Here is a 27,011-nt window from a genome sequence, read left to right as displayed (position 1 = left end):
TTGGTGGGAAGCCTGCTTCTCCCTCTACCCTTCTCCTGCTCTTGCTCTCTCTCTGTCAAAAAATAAATAAAATCTTAAAAAAAGAAAAGATCCCTTGCTCTGTCTTACACTTTGAATGGGTTTTTCACCCATTCATGATTTGATAACATGCATTGGTTGTTTGGGAAATATTGGTTCATTGAGTTAAGCAAATTTTCCAAATGACACATTTCATAATGCAATAAAAAAAACACAGTAGGGGCTCCTGGGTAGCTCAGTCGGTTTAGAGACTGACTCTTGATCTCAGCTCAAGTCTTGATCTCGGGGTCATGAGTTAAAGCCCTTTGTTGGGCTCTGTGCTGGGCATGGAGCCTGCTTTAAAAAAAAAAAACCACATTAGTTAATATCATCACCCATCTCATCAGAAAAGTCAGTAAGTATTAGGAATCTGTCAGGCGGCTACAAGATTTACAGAATTCTAATTTTTTATTAAAAGCTCAAATTTTACTAAGAAAATTTATTCCTTCATCAAAAACATTCTTCGTGAAATTGACTTAAAAAAAATCACCAGTATATGATGGTGAAAGACACCAGACTCTAGTACAGTTTGATGCCATTACCTTAATTTATGATGAAGCACCAGTAGTCTTACCCATGGTGGATTTTGTATCACTAGTGCAAATGACAATGCAGTGAAAAAGGCAAATGATTTCTTAGTATTATGAAAATAGTTTCAACTTTATGGACTCCTTGAAAAGGACCTCCAGGGATCCGTGGACTACATTTTGGGAACCACAGCCTTATGAGAGGGTGTGGGTAGGGAAACAAAGGTCTATTACTTGAGGTACAACAAATGTTTCATGGTAGGATTTTACTGCATTGCTACTGCTGTTTTTGGCCATCATTTAACATGATGTAGAAATGAATGGAATACTTTGAAAGTTTCAGATTTCTTGTTGAATAGAAGTGTTTTCCTAGTCATGATCATTTTCAAACAGCAGAGCTTACGGTATCCAGATCTTTCAGCCAGAATTCTTTCATGCATGTGATAATCTTAAGGTAACCCATTTTTTTTATTTTTCTCTTTTTTTTAATTTTATGTTAATCACCATACATTACATCATTAGTTTTTGCTGTAGTGTTCCATGATTCTTTGTTTGCGGATAACATTCAGTGCTCCATTCAATATGTGCCCTCTTTAATACCCATCACCAGGCTAACCCATACCCCCACCCCTTCCCTTCTAGAACCCTCAGTTTGTTTCTCAGAGTCCATAGTCTCTCATGGTTCGTCTCCCCCTCTGATTTCCCCAGGTAACCCATTCTAATATAGCCCATAGGATTTCTGTCCTGGTAGTAGCACATGCAAGTTAATATTTTTTTCAAGCAGTTGAATACGTTAAAAAACTTGAGGTCCAAAAATTTGGGAAGATCTTGCCTTTGCAGAAAAGCCATAGAAGGGGAGGTTAAGGCTGGGAATCTGCCGTTCCAGCCTTGTATCTCTTGATTATTAAAGGTCTTGCTAAAGAGAACCTCCATTCTCCCCACCCCCATTTAAATATGCTTTATGACAGAGACAGTAGTAGTGGTGTTAACTGACTTCATTTCAACAAATATCTATTGACTGTAAATGAAAGGTTTTATAAAAGGTGGAGAAGGGGTATGTTGTGAAATGATTGGGGAATTAAACCAGTATTACATATTTTGGTGTTTAGAATTGGAAGGGATCATTTAGTTGGGGAAGTTGGGGTGGGAGTCAGGACTGTCTTTGTGAAGGTTACCTTTGAGCTGGATTTGAAGGGTAGGTATTTTGAAGGCTGGAATTTTGATTGGCAGAGATGGAAAGGGAATTCAGGCAGAAGGAATGTCATAAGCAAAAATGTGGAGGTAGGGAAATGCAGTGTTTGTTAGTATAGGGTGTGTACTGGGAATATGAATAGTGCAATATAGCTGAAGCAACAGACGCCTGAGATAATAGGAGCTAAGATAGGAGAGAAATTGGCCCTGAACATGAAAGGTCTTCTACAAAGGCCAGATAGTTAGGCTTTAATGTGGTAAATGATGGAGAGACTTTGAAAGATTTTGATTGAAAAATAACACGATCAGAGTGTGCTTTCAGAAAATGTATTCAGCCCCATTCATTAATTCATTCATTGGCTATTTTTTAAAATAGTTACTTGGTGCCACTTCAGCATGAAAAACAGCGTATATAATGGTGAACCAAATAGAAAATCCCTATTCTTTTGGAATTTCCAGTCTAGGAAGGGAGCTTTAACAAATAAACACAAATGTAATTACAAATTGTTAATGAAGGAAAGGAATAAATTACTATTGGGGAATAATGGGGTACTTCACTTTAGTTGGGGGAATCTGAAAAGGCCTTGCTGGGGAAGTTAAATATTAGCTGAGTACCTCCCTTGTGCCAGATGCTGTTTTAGGTACTGGGGATATATAAGGAACAAAAGAGTCAAAAATCCCAGCTCTCATGAAATGCATATTCAGGCAGTAAATAAGATAAATAAATTATATGGTATTTTAGAAGGCAGTATGTCCCAAGGAGGAAAATAAAGCTGAAGAAAGAGATAGGGTATGTTGGGGTGGATGTGGAGGTTACAATTTTCAGTGGAAGGGCCATGGAATGTCTCACTAAAGCACTACAAAAGTAATATTTGAGTAAATCTCTGTAGAAGCTGAAGGAGTGAACCAGAGCAAAGGCAAACGCCATGAGGAATGATGTGGCTGGCACGGTCAAGGAACAAGCAGGGAGGCCAGCTGTGGCTGGAGTTAAGTGAGCAAGAGAGAAAGTAACCGAAGTGAGATCAGAGAGGCTAGTGGGGGTCCAGAACCTGCAGAGCAGTCGTTCTCCCCCGGAGCTGCATGTTGGTTACCCGAGGAGCTTTTACAAATCCCGGTGCCCGGGCTGCACCTCATACCGCTGAAATAAGAATCTTGCAGGTGGGACTCAGTGGCAATGGAGAAAAGTAGATGGATTTGAGAAGTATGTTAAAGAAAGAATCCATTTAATTATAGATTGGATGTGGGGGTTGAGGAAGAAGAGTGTCAAGACTGACTCCCAGTTTTCTGGCTTAAGCAGTTGGATGTGTAGAGGTGCCGCTTACTGAGATGGGAGTGGGAGATAAGAATGGGGGGGTAGGTGTGGGATTTGGAGGGAAGATCAGAAATCAGGAGTTCAATTTTAGACATGTTAAATTTGAGATGCGAACGTGGCTAAGTATAAACATGTTAAGTAGGCAGATATATGAGTGGGGCTTGAAGTAAGAACTTGAGGTAATAAATTTGTATATCATGTGCTTATGATGGTCTTAAAAGTATCTAAATGACATCACATAGGATAGATTTGATGGAATGAACTGGAGGTGTGGAAACTGGTTAGCCTGTTCCAGCAAACTGCACAGGGATTGGTGCTAGTGTGAACTGGAATTGTGGCGGTGGGACTAGAGAAGAGAAAAGAGAGTAAGTTGGAGGTTTGAGGCCCCAGAGAGCTTGTAAGGAGTGGGGGCGGACAGTAGGCCAGGAATGCAAGACAGCTTTGAGATACCAAGCCTGGGTGAATGATCGGTCTGTTAGCAGATATAAAATAGTCAGGAGGAGCTGCTTTGGAAAAAAAGATAGTGTTTGGCTTTGCATGTATTGACATTTAGGAGAGGCTGCCTAGCAGGCAGGCAGTTGAATCTGTTGCACTGGGTTTTCGCAAAGCAGATGAGGTTTGAAAGATAGATCTAGGTCTCATTTATATAAAGTTGATTCACCATAGGAGCGGCAAACTCTATGAAAATAAACATCCAAAGTCTCTATCATAACCTGTTAGGTCCTCTGTGATGTGGTTCCTGCCTGTTTCGTGTACAGTGTTTTCCTTTGTTTACCAGGATCAAGCTGCACTGGCTTTCTTTTTATTTTTCCAATATATCCAGCTAAGTCCTCCTTCAGGGCTTTTGCACTTTTTCATCTTGACTCTTCTTTTCCACTTGGTAGCGGGAATAGGAGTTCAGAGAAAAAACTTCAGAAGTTGGTATTTAGGGAGTAGAGAATATTCCAAGAGATCCTTGGTTAGGTAGAGAGTGTTGGATGAGCATCTGAAATAGAATGGCGATAGGAGCCCCAGACCTTGCAGTTCTGTCAACACAAAGGCACCAAGTGCCATGTTGGTCTTAGTGTCCCCCGGACTTCAATCTGTTCACCAGAAAGGCTCAGTCAGTGGTAGTTCCCCTCCACGTTGGCTGTCTGACGATGGAGTGGAGGTGACGGTCGACCTTTGGAATATAACTCGACTTGATGATAACCTGACTCATTGCTCTCCTGTCACCACTTATGGAAATGTCCTCTACGTAGGTGAGAAACTTCCGTTTTGAAAGCTGCTGGTAAATTACTTCAGAAACTTTTGGCTTGAAGAAACAACATGAAAACAGCAGGGAAATGAACTGCACGTTGACCTTGGTGCATTGTTAGGGACTACTTCTCTTCATGGGCTGGTGCATCACTCCTTAAGTGGTGGTGATAGCAGTAAATGTGAGTAATGCACTATACACATGAGTTCTTAAAATGAGATGTACGTAATTGCAAAATTTATACTGTATTTTTTTATTCAGAATGAAAAGATTTCCTTTTTCTGATTTTAAAATAATAGAAAAATAGTAAAAAAGAAAAAAGAAAAACTTAAAACATTACATGTCACTAAAAATGGTCTTTTATTTTATTTTTTTTTTAAGATTTTATTTATTCATTTGACAGAGACACAGCGAGAGAGGGAACACAAGCAGGGGGAGTGGGAGAGGGAGAAGCAGGCCTCCTGCAGAGCAGGGAGCCCTATGTGCGGCTCAGTCCCAGGACCCCGGGATCACGACCCGAGCTGAAAGCAGACGCCTAACGACTGAGCCACCCGGGTGCCCCTAAAAATAATCTTTTAAAATAACTACGTAGAATTCCTCTACAGAGTTTTGTTGTATGAATGCATCATATTTGGTCAGTTCCATACAAATGAACTTCCTTTTTCTCTAGTTTTTGCTTGTAAATTATGCTCTGATGAGCATCCTAATACATAAATATTTGTATATACTGATCAGATTGATTCGTTAGGATGGATTCTGGAAGTGGAAGTGGGATTTCTGTGTTAAAGGGTCTGCAGTGTTCCATTTTTTCATAATTATTCTTCAGATATTTTTATAGTTGGAAAGATATTTAAACAGCATTAAAGAACATTTTAATAAAGGAAAGAATCTATTATTCTGTCAGCCATTTTCCCCTTTCCATCTGATAACTTGTTTTGTTTTTTAAGTACCTATTCTTAGGTCTCACTAGACCTACCTAAAGAGAATTTGGGGGTAGGGAAAGACATACACAGAAGAATTACAGTCCTCGGCATCCTACATTAATTGTCAAGTAAGGGATTCTAAGTAACCTTTGTTAACTGCCAAGAAAGTGGACAATAAGTATGATAGGAATTCAGAGGGAGCTGGGGTGATCAGGAGAGGCTTCAAGACAAGGTAGAACTTGACCTGGATCCAGAAGGGTAATATTCAAACAAGAGGTAGGAGAATATTCCTGGCTTTCAGAATGGTATGACCAGATTTGAGGAAGGCACATGACTGTGTGTGTGAGCTGACACACAGGCTTAAACAGCCTAACCGGCAGACTAATTGGAGAGGAGGCTGTAGTGGAGAGGCTTGTATGGGAGTGAAGTTATATTCCAGAGGACTGATTTTATTCTTAGCACATCTGAAGTTGTTCAGTATAGAACTAGAAGATAGAGCAGATACATAGATGTGGCCCAATTTAAACTGAATGCATTAAAGTCTCTTTTTTTTTTACAAGAAGTGTAGGAGAAGGTTATTTATTTATGTAAATGTATTATTAAATGTGTTATTTAAATAATGAACTTTCTATAGATCTTAAAAGTTCTCATCCCAAGGAAAAAAATTTTTGTAACTGTGTATTGATGGACGTTAACTAACCTTATTGTGGTGATCATTTTGTAGTGTTGTACATATATTACATCATTATGTTATACACCTAAAGCTAAAACAATGTTACATGTCAGTTATATCATAAATAAATAAATAGGTGAACTTCCCAGTACTTAAATATTTAGTATGTAATTTCACAGATATGTTGCAACTTCTGTGGATCTTATTTTCTTCTATAAAATCAAAGAGTTTAGACAAGGTGGTCGCTGAAGTACTTTCTGGTGCTGAGGTTGTATGTAACCTTTCAAGAATACCTTGATTTTATGACATAAATTGGGCTGTAGCTAGGCTGATACCCACTTTTAGCTCCTTAGGCACACTAATGCACCCCCACATCTGTGAGAGCAAAAATCTTCAGTTGGTTGATTGTCTCCTAGCTCCCCAGGTCTAGAATGATTCACCTTTGGAAACTCAGTTGTTCTCATCTTTTATTTCTGAATGACATTTAGAGATTTTTGGTTGAAAGAATTTTATGGCTATGATTGAGCCTCAAGAGGATGCTGTGAGGTTGAGAGGAATTATTATATAATAATAGTTTTAAATGATCTTCCTGTTATTCATAGGAATTTATTTCATGCTGGCCTCCTCCTTTTGTTTTGAATTCACTCCCATGATGACTTTAATGTATGGCCATGCTATGTAAATACATTTTGTTATAAGTTTAGCCCAGATAAAATTTTGGATATGAATCTATAGGAAAAATTACAGAATACATTCCAAAGCAAAATGTTAAGGATTTCTTTTTTACTCTCTATTTTGAATTACACCACTTTTTACCTCCTTTTGAGAACTGACTAATACTTTTTTAAACTCAGAGACTCTATTTAAAAGTGCACAATCATCACAGGGTGTTGTATGGAAGTGTTGAATCACTATATTGTACACCTGAAACTAACATAACACTGTATGCTAACTAACTGGAATTAAAAGAAAAACTTAATATAAGTGCACAGTCAGGTTCACAGCTCATTAGTGGCATACTTTAAGTGTCTCCCACCTAGCATCACATTATTTTCACTAAACTGTACTGCTTTTGACCAAAATGTTGTGTTTTAGAGAGAACCAAGGTAAGCTGTCACAAGGTGACCAACTAGCTCTTCTGATAAGCCCTCTCAGGATGGTTTCAGTATGATGGGGTCTTCAGGATTCAGGATACTTTCTAAAGTTTTGCAAGTGAACCGTCTCTTCAGTGTCACCAGAGTTGATTGGTCTCAGGGAAAAGTGGCTAAACAAACTCATAAGGGGCTGACAGATAAACCAGCATGCCATTTTATTTATTTGTTTGTTTATTTATTTATTTATTTATGGGGGGGTGGCACACAGTGGGAGAAAGAGACATCTTAAGCAGGCTCCATTCCCAGCGCAGAGCCCAACATGGGGCTTGATCTCAGGACCCTGAGATCATGACCTGAGCCAAAATCAAGAGTCCGATGCGTAACTGACTGATCCCACCCAGGTGCCCCAAGAATGCCATTTTATTAATTTTCATTGAGGGGTGGTCTTTTCCATGACCTAGAAAACGTATGTCTGCTCAGTCCATTCCCCTTCTAGTGTCAGGGTATTATTAGCAAAAACTAATAATAGCTAATGTTTACTGAGGACTTACTGTGTCCCAGGCACTGCTCTAAGCATTTTACATGTTTATAAGTCATTTGATCTTCATAATAACCTTATGAAGGAAGTATTCTTACCTGTATTTTTTTTATAGGTGAGGAGTCTGAGGCACAGAGGTTTCTTTTAATAACTTGCCTGAGATCATGCAGCTAGTAACTACTGTGTTGTATTAAGCAAAAGGTCACTTGGTAAGCATAGAATCTTAGCAAAGGGAAGTAAAAATCCTTGAGGCCATTTTATCTGGATCATGATAGAGTCATTCCTTTTTCAAACATTTATTAAGCACCTACTATTTGCTGGGCACTGCCTAGACACCAGACTTGCCAAGGTAAATATCATAGTTGAGTGCCCTTCTGGGACTCAGAGTCTAGTGAGAAAGGCAGGTAATTACAGCAGCAAGAGATTTTACACATTGGAAGTGGGGAGGAGGAAGCATTTAAATTCTACTTGGAGAGATTAGAGTAGTTGTTTACAAAGGTGAAGAAAAGGCATTCTGGATAGAGAAAACATTTTGTGCAAAGATGTTGTGCCAAGCACTAGCTTACTCTGCAGGAATGAAACAAAGTGTTGCACTAATTAAGGTAATACTGCAGTATAATAATGTTCTGAACTAATTAAGCTGTTTGTTGTGGGGATCAAGAGAAACAAATGGGCTTGAAATATATTTCTGAGGTAAAATTCACAAGACGTGGTGAATGACTAAATTGGGGGATGGGAAGTGGAGGTATGGGTAGTGAGAGCGAGTGGGGAGTTAAGGCTAACTCCAGGATATCTGGTTTGAGCCCTTGGGTGAATGGTAGGATCGCTCAAAGCAATCAGGTTTTGGGGGGAGGATGGGCTTCCATTTTGGACCTGCTGAGTTTAAGATGCCTATGAGATAGTCACGTGATGTCTAGTAGCAGGAAGCTGGTTTGCAGCAGAGAAGAGAGAGGCATGTACATGGTGACTGAAGCCATGGGAATTAATGAAATGGGGGCAATTGTAGTGATTTGGATTGGCTAGAAGGCAGGAGCAAAAGTGGAGAGGGGCCGGTATTCCTCCATTTTCAGTAAATCCTTGTTTAAATTTTTAGGTCCTGTTTTGTCTGCTTTTGACTTGGTAGAAATTTTGTCTTTTGAAGTAAGTGCTTTAAATAATTCTTTTACTTATGGTTGTTGTCTTAAAATTTACATAAAAACTTTTTTTTTAATTGCAGTGGTTTTACACGTGAATTTTGTTGAAATTCACAGAGTGTAGACAAAAAGGTTAATTTTACTGTATATAAAAACTGTAAAAAAAAAAAAAAAAGTACGTCCAGAGTTTGGATCCTTTTAAAAGGATCTGGTTAGAGCTTTATATAATGCCAAAACCTCATTTTAACAATTTTTTCTAAACTTAGTCTCCAGTTCCTTAACCAAGCTCACAAATACTAAAATGGGTGGATTTAAATTTATCCATTCTTCTCCTAATTTGATTATCACTACTTGAAGGCAGAGAGGCAAGAAAAGATCTGAAGAGTCTACAAACTGGATAGTGAGCACTGTACTGACTCCAGTCTCCCCCCCCCATAAATTGTGAGTGATTTCACTGTAAATGTGTATAGTACTTTTTTATAGTACTTTTTAAAATAATTATTTTTTTCTTTTTGAATAATTTTTCATCTCCTTCAAGTACTGTAGGGATTGAAGTGGAGGTCATAATTTCATTCTAGAATAAAGAATTAGGAGAACAGTATCATCTTTATTGCCAACTATAAAGATATTTTGAATTAGCTAAATTAATGTCAGTTGTGAAAAGTCAGAGTTTAAATTTTTTTTTTTTAAAGATTTTATTTATTTGTTTGAGAGAGAGAGAGCATGAGAGGGGGGAGGGTCAGAGGGAGAAGCAGACTCCCTGCTGAGCAGGGAGCCCGATGCGGGACTCGATCCTGGGACTCCAGGATCATGACCTGAGCCGAAGGCAGTTGCTTAACCAACTGAGCCACCCAGGCGCCCGAAAAGTCAGAGTTTATGGACATGAGATACTTACAGAAGTGATAGAGGGCACCTGGGTGGCGCATTCGTTAAACTTCTGCCTTTGTTCGGCTCTCCTGGGATCTAGCCCAACATCAGGCTCCTTGCTCAGCGGGAAGCCTGCTTCTCCCTCTCCCACTCCCCCTGCTTGTGTTCCCTCTCTGGCTGTCAAATAAAGAAATAAAATCTTAAAAAAAAAATAGAAGTGATTGAGTTAATTATAAAGTATGTGGAAGTCTCAAGGACATTGGACATCAGATTTTGGCAGTTTATTATGCAACAGTAGAAAACTGAGACACCGCCCTTTCTCTGTTGGACTGTGCCTTGACTGCTGTGCCTTGCATAGAGTACATGTTAATTAAAAACTGATACAGTGGAAAAAAACCCAGACTACTTACTTTTGGAAGTTATTTGTATTACGTGATCTGATTGGATAAACTTTTGTGGCAGTAACCAATAAATATGCATTTGGGTTCCCAGACTGTAGCCAATCATAAGCCATTGTGTCCTCTTAGGTCATAGTGGTCTGCTATTCAACATAGCAGCTCAACCCAAATGCTGCTTTAGTTTGTTCTTGACAGTATGTGCAAGCTCAGTATTAAATTGAATGTCTTTGATTTTTGGATTAGTTTTAAGTAGTCTTTTGTTTTTCTGTCCTTGATTCATTGCCACTTAATACCAATCTCAAATCCAAGAAACAGATTCTTAACTGTCTTGGAAACAGTAGATTGCAGTGAAGGACGTAATTATTTTATCTCAGTCTGAGGTCTGCCTCTTCAATTATGTGATTAGAATATTTGTTTTTGTTTGGTTTATAACTGTTATTTGAAAACTCTTAACCTAAAATTTTTATCTACTAAGGACTTCAGTCTGGTAGATGGGACATTAAACTCCACTAGGTAGAATTTGCCAACTCCTAGAAGACTTTAATTTTTCTACAGCTGCAATCTTAAAGGACCTACCCAAATCATAAGCCTTACAGGTAAGGGCTTCTTAATTAGTGGCAAAATTTGTGGACCTCTCAAGTGATTTTTTGTTAATATCATAGGACCCTCGCCAGGTAATCCTTGTGTTTGACATTGCATCCCATTTAGTTAACTCCCCCTTCCTTGCCCAGTTGATGCTCATTGGATACCTGGAACTATCTGCTTTGAGTCCAGTGTCTGGAGTTGGGACCCATTGATCATTTGTGGTATAGTCAGAGCAAGGGCTGAGAAAACCACTCTCTTTTATTTTCTTTTTCTTTCTTTTTTTCTTTTTAACTCTCATTTTGAAAGAGATGCTTCTGGCCCTCAGTGTAGGATGTGCTGTGCTTGGTTAGTTTGGTATGTAGGTGTGTGTAAGGTTGGCCTTGATTCTGAGTGCTTGGATTGATGCTTAAGATTATGAGGCTTTTTGTGTGTCTTTTTTAGTGATCCCCTGATGATATAAGAAACTGGGGGCAATTTTCTTGAGAGATTTAGTGTTGGGTGTGGTTGTTTTCCTTGAGTGAGGAGAGGAGAATGTATTGGGAATGATCTCATAGTAGGTGTTCCTAAATTATATTTTCCCAGTGTTCTTATAAAATTAGAGGGAGCTCCTGCCGAAAACAGAACATACTGCATTAGATATACTGCATTTCCCTGATCCTAAAATAAAAAAAAGTTGTTTTTTTTTTTTTACATTTCAGTGTAACACTAACATATTTTTTGTTTTTCCCCCAAAATGTGATAGCATACTGCAATTGAAGATGTAATACTACACTTGATCTTAGCCAAAAGGCCAAGAAGCGATAAAGACATAATACTGATAATAAATTATAGGAAAGTAAAATGAGAACTTTTGTATATATTTTGTGTTTAGAAACTCATGTGCTCCCCCCCATACACACACATATACACACACACACACTTTGAGAGTCACCTGATGTTTACATGGTCTTTTGTAAATACCTCCTATTAAATTAAGGTAATTTTCAAAGTGGATGAACACTTTAAGAACACGTCAAGAGTTGCTTCCTACGTGGTTTATTAGCAGTTTTGTCACCTTTGGAATCATACACTATCCCATTTAATTTGGGGATAAATTGCCGAATTCGTAGGGATCCTTTGCCAATGACAGAGATAAGGAACTAAATTGACTTCTGTGTTGATAAACCTCTCTGGGTGAAAACAGCCAGTTTATATATGAAGGAATTTAGCTGTACATGTTATTAAATCCACATCCTGATCTAAAAACTGTGTTCTTGGGATTCACATAGACGCTGCAATACAAGTTGCTCACTACTCTCCTTTTGCTTCCCACCTGAAATTTATTTTCTATCAATATCTTCTTAAACATCTCAAGGAAACAGCAGCACTTAAATCTTAGAAACAAACAAGTATCACATACCATGTTTGCTGTATTTTTGGATGAAGTTTGTCCACTTCATAAGAGATATTTCTGAGCTTTTTTTTTTTTTTTTTTTTGGTCTAAGTCTCACTGGTTCTGTTTCTGTTTTTTTGTCTCTGGCCATCCTGGATGAATATCTGTCAAGTGGGTAGATGCTCAAAGGTGCAATGAATCTGGCAGTCATCTGGGGAGTATATACATATATATATAAAACATTTACAGGGCAATTTGTCATTATCTATCAAAATAAACAATGTACAGGCTCTTGGGCTTGCTTGCATGTATGTTCAGATACACCAGTTTGCTGGGTTGTTTGCTGTAGCAGACCCCTGGAAACCACACGTCACGGTACACTGGAGTTCTTTACAACCTTCAGAAAGGATAGGTCTATGTGTGCCTCCAAGGAGTGAGTGTGTGTGTGTGTGTGTGTGTTTGCTGGTACATGGCGGTTTTGTGCATTTTGGGGGATTGTTTCTGAAGCTACAAACAGTAGTTGTCTTTAGGCTTTAGAAGAGGGATTTGGGGGTCTGGAAGGAAGCTTTTACTTTTCATTTATAGCTTCCTATCACTTTTGAATTATTTGTACTCTGTATGTATTGCTTTTAGTTTTCAGAAAGCACATATGAAGAGAGGCAGATATAATTTTTTTTAAGGATTTATTTGAAAAAAAGATTTATTTATTTGAGAGAGAGTGTGTGTCTGCGCACGAGTGGAAGGAGGGGCAGAGGGAGAGAATCCTTAAACAGACACACCACTGAGGGCAGAGCCTGATGCAGGGTTTGATCCCTTGACCCATGAGATCACAACCTAAACCGAAACCAAGGGTCCAAGAGTCGGACGCTCAACCGACTGAACCACCCAGGCGCCCCAAGGCAGATGTAATTTTAACATTATTTCTAGAGGGGCATAGACTTGTGCTCTGAAAGAGACCTTGGACAGTCATCCTCAATTTAAGGCTGAGAAAAGTCAGATTTAGGAAAGCATCTGCAAAACCTGCACTAGAATTCGGGTCCCAAGGACCGCAGAAGCTTATGAATATATTGACTTGTTCTGTTGTTACTCTATTTATCTAACTGATGTCCATTTCTCATTATGAAGAATTGATTTTGAAAGACCCAATAAAATGTTGACCTTTGTAAGATAGTTCTTAAAGTAACTACCTCTGGCAGTAAAAATAAAGTGATAGTGGTAACTTTTGGCCACATTTTGTAACTTTGGAGGCCCAATCCCTTAAAAGTGAATTCATTTATGAGTTCTGTAAGTTTTAATATTTGAATGAATTTGTGTTTAGAGTCCAAAGCTTCCCTGTTTGATTTGAATACCTTGCTGACTCTTCTAGATTTTTAAAATTGATTTTACTGAGTTTTCATTCCATCTGGTATCCAGGGGTTGAATAGATGGAGAAATAATTTTTGTGACTTCAAAAGGGCTTGCTATTTAAAGTTGAAGTGTACTGTGAAAGATGGTAGGGAAATTGTTTAAAGGAAGAAAACATATATTGAGGAGAAGCTCTCAGTTCCTGAAAATATGAGCAGTTCTTCTTTTAACCATGAGTTGAGTCTTTTCCTGGCTCTTCAAGGTCAGAAACAATTTTCTCTTTATTCAGACCAAGTACAGGCGCCTGGGTGGCTCAGTCAGTTAAATGTCCGACTCTTGATTTCAGCTTTCAGCTCTGGTCATGATCTCAGGGTCATGAGATCGAGCCCTGTGTAGGGCTCTGTGCTCAGTGGGGAGTCTCTTGGAGATTCTCTCTTTCCCTCTCCCTCTCCTTCTGCTCCCCCTACCTTCCCCCCCCATGCCCCGCCTTGCACTTGCACTGTCTCTCTCTCTCAAATAAATAAATCTTAAAAAAAAAAAACAACAGGCAAAGAAATTGGTAGTGTTAAAGCTGGTAGCTCAGCATGGGACTGGAGATACTCAATGAATATTCTTTATGGTTGATTGACTCTAGGGCTCCAGCAATAGAAACATATTTAGTAATGTTATGATTAGTTGCTGGTGGGGGGCGCCTAGGTGGCTCAGTCAGTTAAGTGTCTGCCTTCCACTCAGGTCATGATCTCACGGTCCTGGGATCGAGCCCCACGTCAGGCTCAAGTCTGCTTCTCCCTCTCCCTCTGCTCGTCTGCCCTGCTTGTGCGCTCACACGCACTCTCTCTCTCTCTCAAATAAATAAAATCTTAAAAAAAAATTAGTTGTTGGATTTAGGATAAATACCTGTCTTTGCTTGTATAGGTGGGGAAAAGTTACTCTTCCAAAATTTAAATAATCAATAGGCCTCTCAAGATGGTCACTTTATTTGAAAATAATTTGATTAGGCTGATAAGGTAAATCTTTGCTTCAAAGGAGAGGGTTTTCAGGAAATAAAGGAGCCTTTTAAAAACATCTTGAGGGGGCGCCTGGGTGGCTCAGTCAGTTAAGGGTCTGCCACCGGCTCAGGTCCTAGTCCTGGGTCCTGGGATCAAGCCCTGCGTCAGGCCCCCTGCTCAGCGGGAAGTCTGCTTCTCTCTCTCCCGCTCCCCCACTCGCTCCCCCGCTCGTGCCTGCGCATGTGCACACTCTCCCTCTCTCTCCCTCTCTCTCCCTCTCTCTCCCTCTCTCTCCCTCTCTCTCCCTCTCTCTCCCTCTCTCTCCCTCTCTCTCCCTCTCTCTCCCTCCCTCTCCCTCCCTCTCCCTCCCTCTCCCCCCCCCCCCCCCGTGAGCGCGCTCTCTCTTCTCTCAAATAAATACATAAAATCTTAAAAAAAAAAATAAAAACATCTTGAGGATCAGACTCAAATCATGTCTGTGCAGTTTTAATCAGTAAAGTTTTGGTTGAATTTGAAAGGGAAAAGAGGTTCATACAGGGCCAAGAACAGATAGAGTGGCAAATTTATCTTTGTAATCCCACATCCTTAGGGAGGAATCCGGTCTGTATAGCCACGTTCTGTTGTGAATGTGGGCTGAGCAGTGGAATTGGAGAGTCTGGCAGTTGACTGAATGTGAACAGTCACATTGGGTAAGACTGGAAAGCTAGATTGGAGGATGCCAGTGTTAGTGTTTCCTGGTTTGTTGCCAGTATCCTTTCTAGTGATGGAGATCAATTAGAAACCTGTTAACACCAGTTCAGGTGAGAGAAAAGTGCAAAGAAATGGATAAATGTGGAATGTGTTAGGAAGCAAGAGTGCTGACGGGACTTGCTGATAGATGGGAACCCTAGGAAAAGCGGGGTCTTTTTGGCTTAGGCACTTGGGCGGCACACGGCGCTGCTTAGTACTCTAGTCGTGGTATACATCTCAAATCACTATTAATGATAGAAATTGGGCTTTTCAATTCTGTGAGCTTATGGCAATGGAGAGAGAGAGCTTGGGGGAAAGACACTAGTTTCTTGGAAACTCAGGCTAGAAAATTACTCTGGCATGTTAGAACGCCTTTTAAAAAAATTAAGGATGGTTAGGTGCTAATGTATGGAAAGTCTTTCTTAAAGTATTAGAACGTGTGATTTGTTCCCAGGGTCCAGCCTTGAAAGTAGGCATGAGCCTGTCAATGATCAGCCCAGGTCTCCCTTAATAGTGGTGTTCAGAATTCATTAGGAAAAAAAGCATACTTTTCAATAGAGTTGCCTCTTGAAAATGAAATGGGAATTGAAAGCTAGAGTATATAAATATACCTTCTATCAGATATTTTTCCATTTCCTACATGTCGAATAAAAGACCATACCTGATCTAAGAATCAGTCATAGGAATAATGAAGTTTTGGGTTAGGAGAACTCAAAAGAGTTGAGTTCTGAATTCAGATCCCTTCATAGCCATGTGATCATGACCTCTGAGCTTCTCTTTCTTTATTTGTAAAATACTTGCTCCACATGCCTCGCAGAGCTGTTAAAAATCCCAAATAAGATCATGAATGTCAGAGTACTTTGGAGACTGAGGCAGTGACTGATATTTGTGAGGAAATGGTTATATAGCTTAAAGCATTTAACACAGGATGACCTCAGAAGTACTTTTAACGAAGACCAGGAGGATGGGGGAGTAGTGCGTGGATTGTACCTCTGTTGTGAATCTTGAGGCTGCGGTTTCCACTAGGTTGTCGTACCTAACTGTACCTACCTATTCTCAGTGGTCTTACAATTCTTAACCAAAGTGTCTTATGAAACAGGCAGCCCCAGATACATTTCAGTGATATAAAGATGATAAAATGTGAAAGGAAGTTTGGTTTTGCTGTCTTATTTGGTAGTTGGAACTGTATTCCTGGTCCTCATGCCAAAATGAAAGACAGCAAAATATGGTTAGTATTTTTGACTTTAAGTTTTTTCCCCCCTTAGTTGACCTTTGGGCTATGGCATGGGATTTTGCTTGGTTTGGGAGTATCTTTTCCTTAAGAAGCAAAAAGTATAAATATGCCAGAGGCTTAGGAGCAGTTGAAAGCAACTGTTGATCAGCAAGAGAATGGAAGGGGGAAAAAAAGGTTGGGGATGGCAAAAAGCAAAGGAAGAGAGAGGACAAAACGTAATTGAAAGAGGAGAAAAAGCTTAAAATCATTTCAGAAAGTCTCAAGTTTTCTTTTAAAAAAAATCCATCTTTGAGTTCAGGCACTAAAAATTGAGGTGATTAAAGAAGGAGGGATTAGTCCTGTAAGGGCAATGAATAAAATTAGGGAAGGATGGAGGACAGGTCTTCAGGAGGTTAGAAGGTCTGATGGTGGAGAGGTAAGAGAAGGTTCCTCTGTGCAAACCTGGTTCCTTTCTAAGGATTGACAACCTGAAGATAGGCTGGGTTACTGTATTAGTTGTACGTAAAGTGTGCTTTCTTGGGGGTGCCTGGGTGGCTCAGTCAGTTAGGTGTCTGACTAACTGAGTCTGATTTTGGCTCAGGTCATGATCTCAAGGTCATGAGATTGAGCCCTATGAGGGGCTCCACGCCCAGCACTTTCTCCCTTCTCCCTCTCCCTCTGTTCTTCTCCCACCTCCCCCCCCAAAAAAAAACATGCTTTCTCTCCCTCTCTCTCAAAATTAAATAAGTAAATAAAAATCATAAAATAAAATGTGCTTTCTTGCTGGGGTATATGAAGTCAGCCTCCTCCTCCCTCTGCTTACGTAAGCCCAGTGCTATATAATTCCAGTCAACTGGGAAAAGTATTTTACCAACAAGAGCTAGTTTTTTCATTATTAAGAAGATCTGGTCTGGGCGCCTGGGTGGCTCAGTTGGTTAAGCGACGGCCTTCAGCTCAGGTCATGATCCTGGAGTCCCGGGATTGAGTCCCGCATCGGGCTCCCTGCTCAGCAGGGGGTCTGCTTCTCCCTCTGACCCTCTTCCCTCTCATGCTGTCTCTCATTCTCTCTCTCTCAAATAAATAAATAAAATCTTTAAAAAAAAAAAAGATCTGGTCTGAATTCATTGGCTTTTTTTGGTTTGATTCAGACTACATTATTGTCTATTTAAAATATTTCCCTGATGTCGATTTAAAAAAATCTTTTCCAATTTACTTTTTCTTCTGAATTCATTGTTTTTGAAACATTTTTTAAAAAGGCAAACAAAATGGAAAGATTATGACAAACCTCTCTAGCTGAAATCCCTCTTTATTTACTTCCTCTGTTCTTTTTCCCACCCTCACTCCCCAGAGACAACTATTACCCTGAATTCAGTGTGCATCCTTGCAGTACAGTGTGTGTGTGTGTGTGTGTGTGTGTGTGTGTGTGTGTGTGTGTGTGTGTGAGAGAGAGAGAATGTGTGTGAATATATAAATTCTATGATAGTCATTTGTTTTTTTGCTTACTGTTTTTCAAGATCTGTCCATCTGGATGCATATAAATCTAGGTCCCTCGTTTTAGCTGTTTAATTTTTATTTCACTATGAATATTTCAGTTTCTCCAAGCCCTTTGATGGATCTTTAAGTTGTTTCCCTTTATTTGCTGTTACAGACAGAACTCCAGTGAACAACAGCCTCACGTGGATCCCTGTGCTTTCCTCCTCCTCCTCCTTGTTGTTGTGATGGTTGTTCTTGCTGCTTCCCTGGTTTGTTTGTTTGTTTTCTTTCCTCAGTATCTTACCTGAATTCTCCCACCTGGGCCACCACTTTGGTATTCACATCATCACTTGGGGGACGGGCAGGGATGAGGAGACCCTTTTATAACTGAGAATGCCAACTTCTTTTGTTAGGGTCAGAGGTTCTAAAATTTTCTTTTCCCATGGATTCTTTTTGGAATCTGATAAATTTGGCAACTTTTGCATTCCAGTATTTTGTATTTTTATTGTCTCATGTCCAGTAGCTATTTTTCATAAATGTCAATGACTCCTTACCTCTTCCTTTTCTCCCTTCGTCTTTTACTACTTTTTAACTCCTAGAATACGTCCCACCAAGCGTAGGGCTGTGCACTGATCTCCAGTCCAGTTCAGGGAATTCTTGTGTTATCTTCTAAATTCAGCATGATCCAGACATAGCTGATATTCATAAAAGAGTTTCTTGGAGCATTCTTAGCCAAATTAAGCATTAAAAAAATATAAGCCTTCACCTTATATTAGAATTATTACCGATAAATTTTTTTCAGGGACCATATGTTTCAATGATCGGAGTTTTCATTTATAATTTTTTTGTCTAGACTCTTTAATCCACTATACTTTCTTAATCATTGCAAGGTTGAGTATATTTTTAATTTTTATGCTCCGTGTCTTTTCCCCTTTAAACATGGATGCTATTCAGAGCTTTGAGCGCTTGGAATGCTGAAGTGTTACACATGAAAACTGTTACTCTTCTCTAATAATACACTCTGCCTGCTGCAAGTGTTTGAGTAGGACTTCCTTTCTTAACAACTAATTTGGGCCACCACGTCATGTATGAATATATAGTCATGATATTTTCACCTCATGAATATGTGAACTATCTTTGAGAATTTGATAAGAATTTATGTGTGAAGTATTTTTTTAAAAATTGATCAGCCCTTAATGTTGAAGCCTTAGTAATAAGTGTAACCGTGCAATATCAGATGCCTGTGTATTTTCTCGCAGATTTATTCATGTCTTAGGATATGGTTCAGGTCACAAGTACTGTGGTTGGAAAGTAACCTTTGGATCTAAGTTTACTCCGGTTTTAACTTGAGCGAAGCATTCCATCAAAAGTATAAGCTCTGTCTGTATGCTCAGATATATCTGTCGTGTCACCTGATAGGCAGTTTTGTTTAGAGAATTATTTCCCGTTTGCCACTGTAATCACTAGGTTTGAATGGAGTTCAACTGCTCTTTATCACATCAATCCCACAATTTATACTGGGGAGAGATGTTCCTATTTTAAATCTTTCTTTAGAATAAGATAATATGATACACTAACAGTATGGAGTTTTTTTTTTCCCCTTTCATTCTGGAAACTACTATAACAATTTTGGGACCTAACTCAAAAATAATTTTTTTTCCTCTAACTGTAGTTACCGTGTTGGGATATTTCATCAGGATGCATAACAGAAGCCTTCCGTTTTTGTGGGAGTAAAAATAGAAAGAACTTTCTTCTTGAAATTATATTTTGTTTACATAATTCTTTTTAAAAACACCTTTTTCCCCTTCTATTAAAATAAAACCTCATTTAAAAAAAACTAAAAAGCCTAACTAAAGGCAGCAGTCTTCATGCAATGTCTTGTCAAGAAGCTCCTGTAGTGGGTACGCCAGTATTACAAGCACACCAGTGCGCTAGAACAGAGTTCTTGTCTCTCAGTGGCTTCCCAGCATTGTTATTACTAGAACAGGGACTGCACATTTGTTAGGGGGAAAATGCAGCTTTGTATCAACTCTTTATAGGTCTTACCTTACCCGTGACTCATTGATACTAATAAACCTGAAACTTGTTAGTAAAACAAACTTTTGTTAATAAATTTGACATAGAGGGGAAACTTTTTTTTTTTAAATATATGGAGTTACTGTCTAATCTTTCAAGAACAGAAATCCAAAAGAAAAAGAGATTAATAAGCATTTATTTCTGGCCTCCCTTGTGCCAGACACAGTCTGGGGACAAACAGACAGGAGTCTGCCTTTCATACATTCCAGATATAGTAGGGTAGATGATTTTATGTGCTAGAGAAAAAAATGAAGTAATGAAGGAAGAATAGGATTGTGGCCTTGGGGAAGGGGATGACATTTTAAGGGTGTCAGGGAAGGCCTCACAGAAGATGGTGACTATTAACAGAAAGACCCAACAGTGGTGAGGGAGCGTGCCAGGAGAGTATCTAGGGGAAGAGTTACCCAGGGAGAGAAAAAGGCAAGTACAAAGCCCTGAGGCAGGAATGGGTCTGTTCTGTCTCAGGAACAACAGCAAAGAAGGGCAGTTTGACTGGAACATAGTGAGGTCAGGAAAACATAATTGGAGGTGCGGCCAGAGAGGTAATGAGGTCCGATTGTGCAGTCCTTTTTCAGCCATTACAAGGATTTTGGCTTTTACTCCAAGTGAGATGGGAAGTCACTGGAGGTTCCATGAGAGGCCATGATTAAGCTAAAAAGGTAATACCAAAAAATACTGTATCTTGGCTTTGCTTTCAGAAACTTTGGATTATTTCTTTTTTTTTTTTTCTTTTTAAGATTTTATTTATTTGACAGAGAGAAACACAGAGAGGGAACACAAGCAGGGGGAGTGGCAGAGAGAGAAGCAGGCTTCCCGTGGAGCAGGGAGCCGGATGCGGGGCTTGATCCCAAGACCCTGGGATCATGACCTGAGCCGAAGGCAGATGCTTAACGACTGAGCCACCCAGGCACCCCTGGATTATTTCTTATAATACTTTTTTTTATTTAACTAATGACTGGTTTTAACTAATGGCTCCTGGTGAGTAGCCAGATTTAAACATTTGTGTCAGTACTGTAAATTTCCCTGAAATACAGATCTTAGGTATTTCATTTAAATTCAAAGAAAGAAAGTATGATAGGAAAGTCTGTCTATAGGTGTTCATTCCTAGGTGACCCTTCTTTATTACTGATTTCTCCTTATGAATTGTCTTGGAAAAAAAACAAGGGTGTATTCTATGCAAGACATTGTATTCACTCTTAGATGTAGGAGGATATATACATACATATATGTGTGTGTGTACCTTTGTGGCTACTGTATTTTAACATATGTCTCGCACATTTTTATTATGAAATATAAAACATAGAAAAATACATAAAACATAACTATAGTTTAAAGATGAATTATAAAAAGCAAGTACCTATATAACCACCAATTAGACCTAGAAATATCTCATTGCCAGCACCCAGAAGCTTGCTATATTGTGTATTCCTTTTAGATCATAACCCATACTCTTGTGGAGAGTCTGACATTTGTGATAGTCATTTTCTCTATGATTTTACCAGCTAGGAATCCTTACAAACCATTATAATTTAGTTTTGTCTGTTTTTGAACTTTATATAAATAGAATAATATAGTATGTGTTCTTCTGTGTCTTCTTTCAGAACCTAACAATATGTTTGTAACCTTCATCCATGTTGTTATGTAGAACAGTAGTTTAATTTCACTGCCATATAGTTTCCTGTTATATGAGTGTACCATAATTTATGTATCCATTCTACTGTTGATGTTTTTGGCTGCTAAGAACATTCTTGTCACGTGTGCTGATGGATGTGCAGGAATTTCTCTGGGCCATTTTTGGGAGTGGAATTGCTAGATCTTTAGTTTTATTAGATAATAAACTGTTTTTCAAAAGTGGTTGTATTAATTTGCCCTCCTACCTACAGTGTGATAGGTGTCCCTGTTCCTCCCAGTCCTCATCAGTATTGTCAGACTCCTTACATTTTGCTAATCCACTGGGCCTGAAAATGTTCATTGTAGCAAATTAACTGAGAAACCAAAACCTTACACTTAAAAAATTATTTTACAGGGTAAGGGACTAAAGGTATTGGTTTCTGTTTTAAGAATCACCAACACTCAGCATTTTCATTTCTTAGAGTTGGTTGGCATCTTCTGCCTGGGACTACTTACAGAGTCTTAAGAGGTATTTGTCTGTCTACCCTCAGAGGGTCAGGAACCTTGTCTTTTTTTTTTAACCTCTGTGTCTGAAAGAATGCCTTGCACAGTTGGTGTTGAGTAAATATTTGTTAAATGAATTCAGCCTGACTCTTGCTACTCTTAACTCTTCTGATCAAGACTGGCCTGTTTTAGCATCAGTAGTTGAGGACAGTTTTTGGTGAGGGCTCCTTCCATTATTGATAGTAACTAGACTGGTTTATGAAAATGAGAAGTTTATTTGTAGGTGTACCAGTTAAAGTTTAATGTTTAGATTTTCAAGAAAAGATTCTATTTTTAAGGAATCACCCAGTATGTATGCAGTACTTCATTTTCCCACAAAAGGGAAGAGAGTGCTAGAATTTTCTGCTTATGTTAGGCTCCTGAAAGCCTGGCAACCACTCTTAGCCCTGTTTCTGTTTTGAGTTACTTTGTAGGCTATGGTAGATAATTAGGGTGGTGGGGGTGTTTTAGCCAAGACATCGCCTCAGTCTTCACCAGGAACCTCATTATGGTAGTTGTTCATTAAAACCATAGAATACATTGCTTTGCTTAAATGTATCTTGCTTTCGTGTAGTTGACCCACAGAGCACTTTTTAAAAAGGACATTTGACATAAAAATGAAATAAGAATTCTTTCAACAGTTTGTGAGGTAACTGGCAAATGTGATGATGACCCCCATCTTGTACGTGTTGACATGAAGCAAACCATTTATTTCATTTTTGCTGCATTCATAGGCCAGTTGATTAAAGGAATTAGCTTGGATTTTTCAGACTTCCATATCAAAGTATAATCTTTTTCAGAGATGACTAAAAAATAGCATATCCAGAACTAGTGATAAAATATAAGAATGGTGATTTTTGACTAGGAATTCCTAGCAAATGTATAACCTGCTTTTGTAAGGGTTTCCCTTTCAGAATAGCCAAAATAAGTAAAGACTTGTATGAGATTCAGAATCTGGTTAAGTCTGATTCATCATCTCTATTTCCAACAGAGGTTTCCTGTTAGACAAGACAAATTAGAGTCTTCCTACTGACTTAACTTGGTGAGTTTTTACATAGTTTTCTTTTAAACATAGTTTAAGATCATGAGGAAAAAAGCAGAATGAAATACACAGACATATTTACCATGACTTTAAAAAATGCACATCTTGAGTGCAATCTACGGTTTCATTTCAGTGCAAAATGGTATGTAAAGTTGGAAGTCATAGAAGGTAAACATGTAAGGTTTGTTGTTGTTGTTTTTTAATAATGAGCATTACAAATGATGTTAAAGAAACATTTTTCATATGTGCCTTGAAAAGTTTTATTTTAAATTTTCTTTCCTGGAGTAAACCATAGCTATTTGTTCAGATCTTCTCTGGTGACTGCAGCATATAATATAAGGCTTTACACTAATGGTGGAAGGGAGAAAAGTTGGGATTTACGTTTGTAATCAGTGGTTGATAATAGATGATATATAGAGAGAGACCTTAGAGTAAGATGATTTTTCTCCCTAGAAAAGATCTTCAGGGAAATGAGAATTACAGTTTATAAAAGGAAATAAAGCAAGGCATTTGATTCTGAGCAGATTGCCTTTGTGTATGTATGTAGAGCTCATCTCTTTATGGGTAACTTGAAAAGATGTTCCTGCCATTTAGGCCAGCATCTTAAAATTTTTACTTTTTCATATGAGATTCATGCCTCAAATGTTTATGTATGTTTTTACAGAGTTTTATTGGGTAAAATAGGTATTACTGCATTTTAGTCTTTTAAAATCTGACACAAATTGTTGGGAGCCAGGAAATTCTGTTAAGACAGACTTTCTGTCTAACTTGCCCCTGTTTTGTCTGCCTGTGTGGTTTTACTTTTTCCTTGTGTCATGAATTTTGGAATGAACATTTAAAACTGAGAACTTCCTGCCCGTCCTTTGTTCCATTTAGCTTAGTTAGAACCTTAACATTAACATAGAAATTGGCTTATTTTTAGTAACTTTAGAAGGAGAGGGAATTTATTTTCTGCAGATGGTTTCTAAGCAAGGAGCATGGACATGGATCCATGTGAACAGTCATCAGATTTTTTCTGGTAAGACCACGGTTAAAGGAGATTAAAGCAAAAATACACTTCACTCTCTTTCTTTCATAGTTGAAGGGACACCTGAGTGTCTCTTATAAAGAACAGTATCTCCAGAGAATACCAAATTCTGTACTGCTAGATAGTAGTAGTTAATGCTGAAGAGAATTGGTTGTGCTTGTAGTATACCAAATTTTCTGGAGTGGATGGGCCTTTTCAGCTTTGAAGTTAAGAAACTTAGTACACATAGTATACCTTAAGACCAGTTTAGATGATCTTCTTTGCTATGTATTCCTTGAGCTCTTTCTGTAGCCAAATTGTGTTAGTAAGAAATATTTTTAAATGGCTTGACTAAAGTATTGATGGCCAAAGAGAACTGCATGTTGAATTTGGTTTCCAGAAAGGCCAGAGGACCTTGTGGGGTTATGCAACCTCTGCCTGTTTGTTTCATGAAATGAGTCTTCTATTTTTGAACTCCTTGCAGATTGGACACACTTAAATTGTATTACGGCCAAGCCTTTCATCTGTTTACTATTTGAATTTTATAAGGTTCTTCGTAGTTTGTAGTTGAGGGGAGAGGGTGAAAAACTATAACCTCCCAAATCTCGAAACAGCTTTGAGAATATAATTATATAATAAACATATCTTCTTAGCCATAAGGTTTTTTTCCCCTCTTCCTCCTCCTCCTCCTTCTTTTTTTAAATTCTGTTCTAGCTCTTGTTTTAGAATGAATTTTCTCAACCTAGAGGAGAAATCTTTGATAACACGTGGGATGTGTTAAAATCTTCTTTCCTAAGTTTGCTCTTTGTGGCCCTGGAGATTTTTGTCCAAGTCATCAGTGGAATCAACACATAATTATAATTTGTGAAAAGAGAGAAGTTGCTGATTATTTGGTTTTGCCTATCTAACTTCATTTCTAAAGATGTTTTCCTTTGGAACTGAGATCCATTTTGAAGTGAAATAGCCCCTTTATAAACAGATTTGTTTGGATTCCTGTCTTTCCATTTCAGACATCTCCCAAATGATGGATTTTGAAAGTAATGTGTGGAGAAGCTTGATCTGATGAACACTGCCTTTTTTTTTTTTTTTAAAGCAGTTGGAAGAGTTGTTTTTGTTTTTACTTTTTTTCCTAGCAGGGGTTCAGTAATTAACATTAGCACATCACCTGATTGTATTAGCCCAGACCTTGTGAAACCTATGCTTGTTGAAACCATGATTGCTTGTGCTGGATCCCTCATCCAAGTGGAGACAAGATGCATTTAGCTCAGTTAGTCATTTTTCCCTAAATTAAAAAGCAAAAGAATTCAAGAAGTCTTTCTTTAAGGTCTGAAGAGATGCTATCCTATAAGACTGTTGAGTGGCATCTGCCCCTTTCAGGACAGACCTTTGCTTTTGGAACAGAGCATGTATTGTATTCTCCCTGGATATATTTTTGGGGTGGTGAACTATGCAAAGAAGTCTGTATAACAACTTTTATATAAATGATAGATTTTAGGGAGAGGGAATGATTCCCCAGCCTTTAACTTAGATGGGCAATAAATTTTTTTGCTCTTTCATTTTTCTGGTAACTGGAAGAGTTTCATCCAAAGTGAGAATTATTCCATATTTTAACCTTTGAGCTGGCTGCAAAGGTCTCCTTGGGGACAAGGACACTTTGCAGTTATTTATAACCTGTAGAGAAGGGCAGTAAAAGCCTGTAAACAGCCAGCACACACTAAGGTTTGGGAGCCAGTGGGAGCTATCTGTTGGTTATTCCACTGCTTTCCATGACTTGAGATTCTTTCATGTACCTTATTGTTCATCTTCATCTTGGCTTTGGATGAGCCTTACTAGCCAAGCTATTTCTGTAAATCTCCATTTTATAACACTTAGATTGAGGAGAAGAAGGTAAAATAGCCTTTTTATGTTTGAAAGTATATCTAATCCTTACAATCATTTCAGTGTCTATGCTTGCCTAAGTTATCTGTAAACTGGGGAATCTTAAAGGTACTGACCTGCATACATACTAGTATACTTGTTTCTGAGTTTTCCTTAAATAACAATAGTTGCGAGAATAATTCAATCTCTTAATTAGATAAATATTTGGCTACGGCAGAAAATAGGTTCTACAAATGAGCCTGGTATAGAAAAAACTTAGTTATGTGTTCCGAGATATGTCTGTCTCTATATATTTATACATGGACATGTTTACATGTGTATATATTTAATGTTAAATATGTTTACATGTCAATTTTAAGGGAATCAAACCGCATGTCAGATGTGAAAATTTAAGGTCAAATCTAAGTAAAGATACTAAAGATCTGCCTCAGTTTTATCAGTATACTGGAATTTTATTATATAGGCTTCAACTTGAAAGAACTCTCAAGGTCTAGCCTGAATTCCTGGCAGCTGTTGTAGTGGTACTTTCTATAACCAGGATTGCCCTATTCTAGAAAACTTGCTTATGTTACTGTTGTCTTACAGATTTAGGAACTCCCCCATTTAGCTGTATAGGCTTACCTTTTATCCCAAGTTTTCCTGGACTTTTTTTTTTTTTTTTTTTTGATCAAGGGAGAGTATAGTATTGGAACATATTTTTTTTTAAGATTTTATTTATTTATTTGACAGAGAGAGACACAGCGAGAGAGGGAACACAAGCAGGGGGAGTGGGAGAGGGAGAAGCAGGCTTCCCGCGGAGCAGGGAGCCCGATGCGGGGCTCGATCCCAGGACCCTGGGATCTTGACCCGAGCTGAAGGCAGATGCTTAATGACTGAGCCACCCAGGCACCCCTAGTTTTGGAACATACTGAATGAGTTATTTAAAATTGGAGTGAGATGAACTGATACTTTTCTTTTTGAAAATGTTTTATTGTTTTATAAGTGTGCCTGGATTCCTGTAGCTGTTACTCAGCAACTCCCAAACTTTAACTTTTTAACTGGAGCTCATTAAGGAAGAATATGATCCCCAAAGACAGTAGTCTAGTTATTCAGCAATTTCACTGAACAAATATTTACTGAGTGCCTGTTATGATACCATTTTAGGTACAGGGGATGCTGTTCTCTGATTGAGCTTAACTTCTGGTGGGGAAGACAATAGAC

The 27,011-nt window shown here is 38.5% G+C and overlaps 1 protein-coding gene and 1 pseudogene across 7 annotated transcripts in view; one reads left to right on the top strand and one right to left on the bottom strand.

Annotated features, from left to right (window-relative positions):
- SPOP (speckle type BTB/POZ protein) overlaps positions 1–27,011 on the top strand; it is a 65,536-nt gene that overhangs the window by 9,897 nt on the left and 28,628 nt on the right. For 2 of the 7 annotated variants that reach the window (XM_028093692.2, XM_088028316.1), the window contains exon 2: positions 22,877–22,927. The exons of 2 other annotated variants lie outside the window; for them this stretch is intronic. The gene's annotated coding sequence lies outside the window, so the exon portion shown is untranslated. Of the gene's footprint in view, positions 1–4,328; positions 4,506–8,672; positions 8,693–22,876; positions 22,928–27,011 lie in introns of those variants that run through there. 3 more of the 7 variants (XM_028093693.2, XM_028093695.2, XM_028093698.2) reach the window with 3 other exon arrangements.
- On the bottom strand, positions 11,188–11,337 carry LOC114201185 (U2 spliceosomal RNA; annotated as a pseudogene).

This window comes from Eumetopias jubatus, unplaced genomic scaffold (assembly GCF_037043125.1).
Source record: "Eumetopias jubatus isolate StellerSeaLion01/CBP00866 unplaced genomic scaffold, mEumJub1_p1.0 scaffold_10, whole genome shotgun sequence".
NCBI classification, from domain to species: domain Eukaryota; kingdom Metazoa; phylum Chordata; class Mammalia; order Carnivora; family Otariidae; genus Eumetopias; species Eumetopias jubatus.
This window is presented reverse-complemented; position numbering and strand designations above follow the sequence as displayed.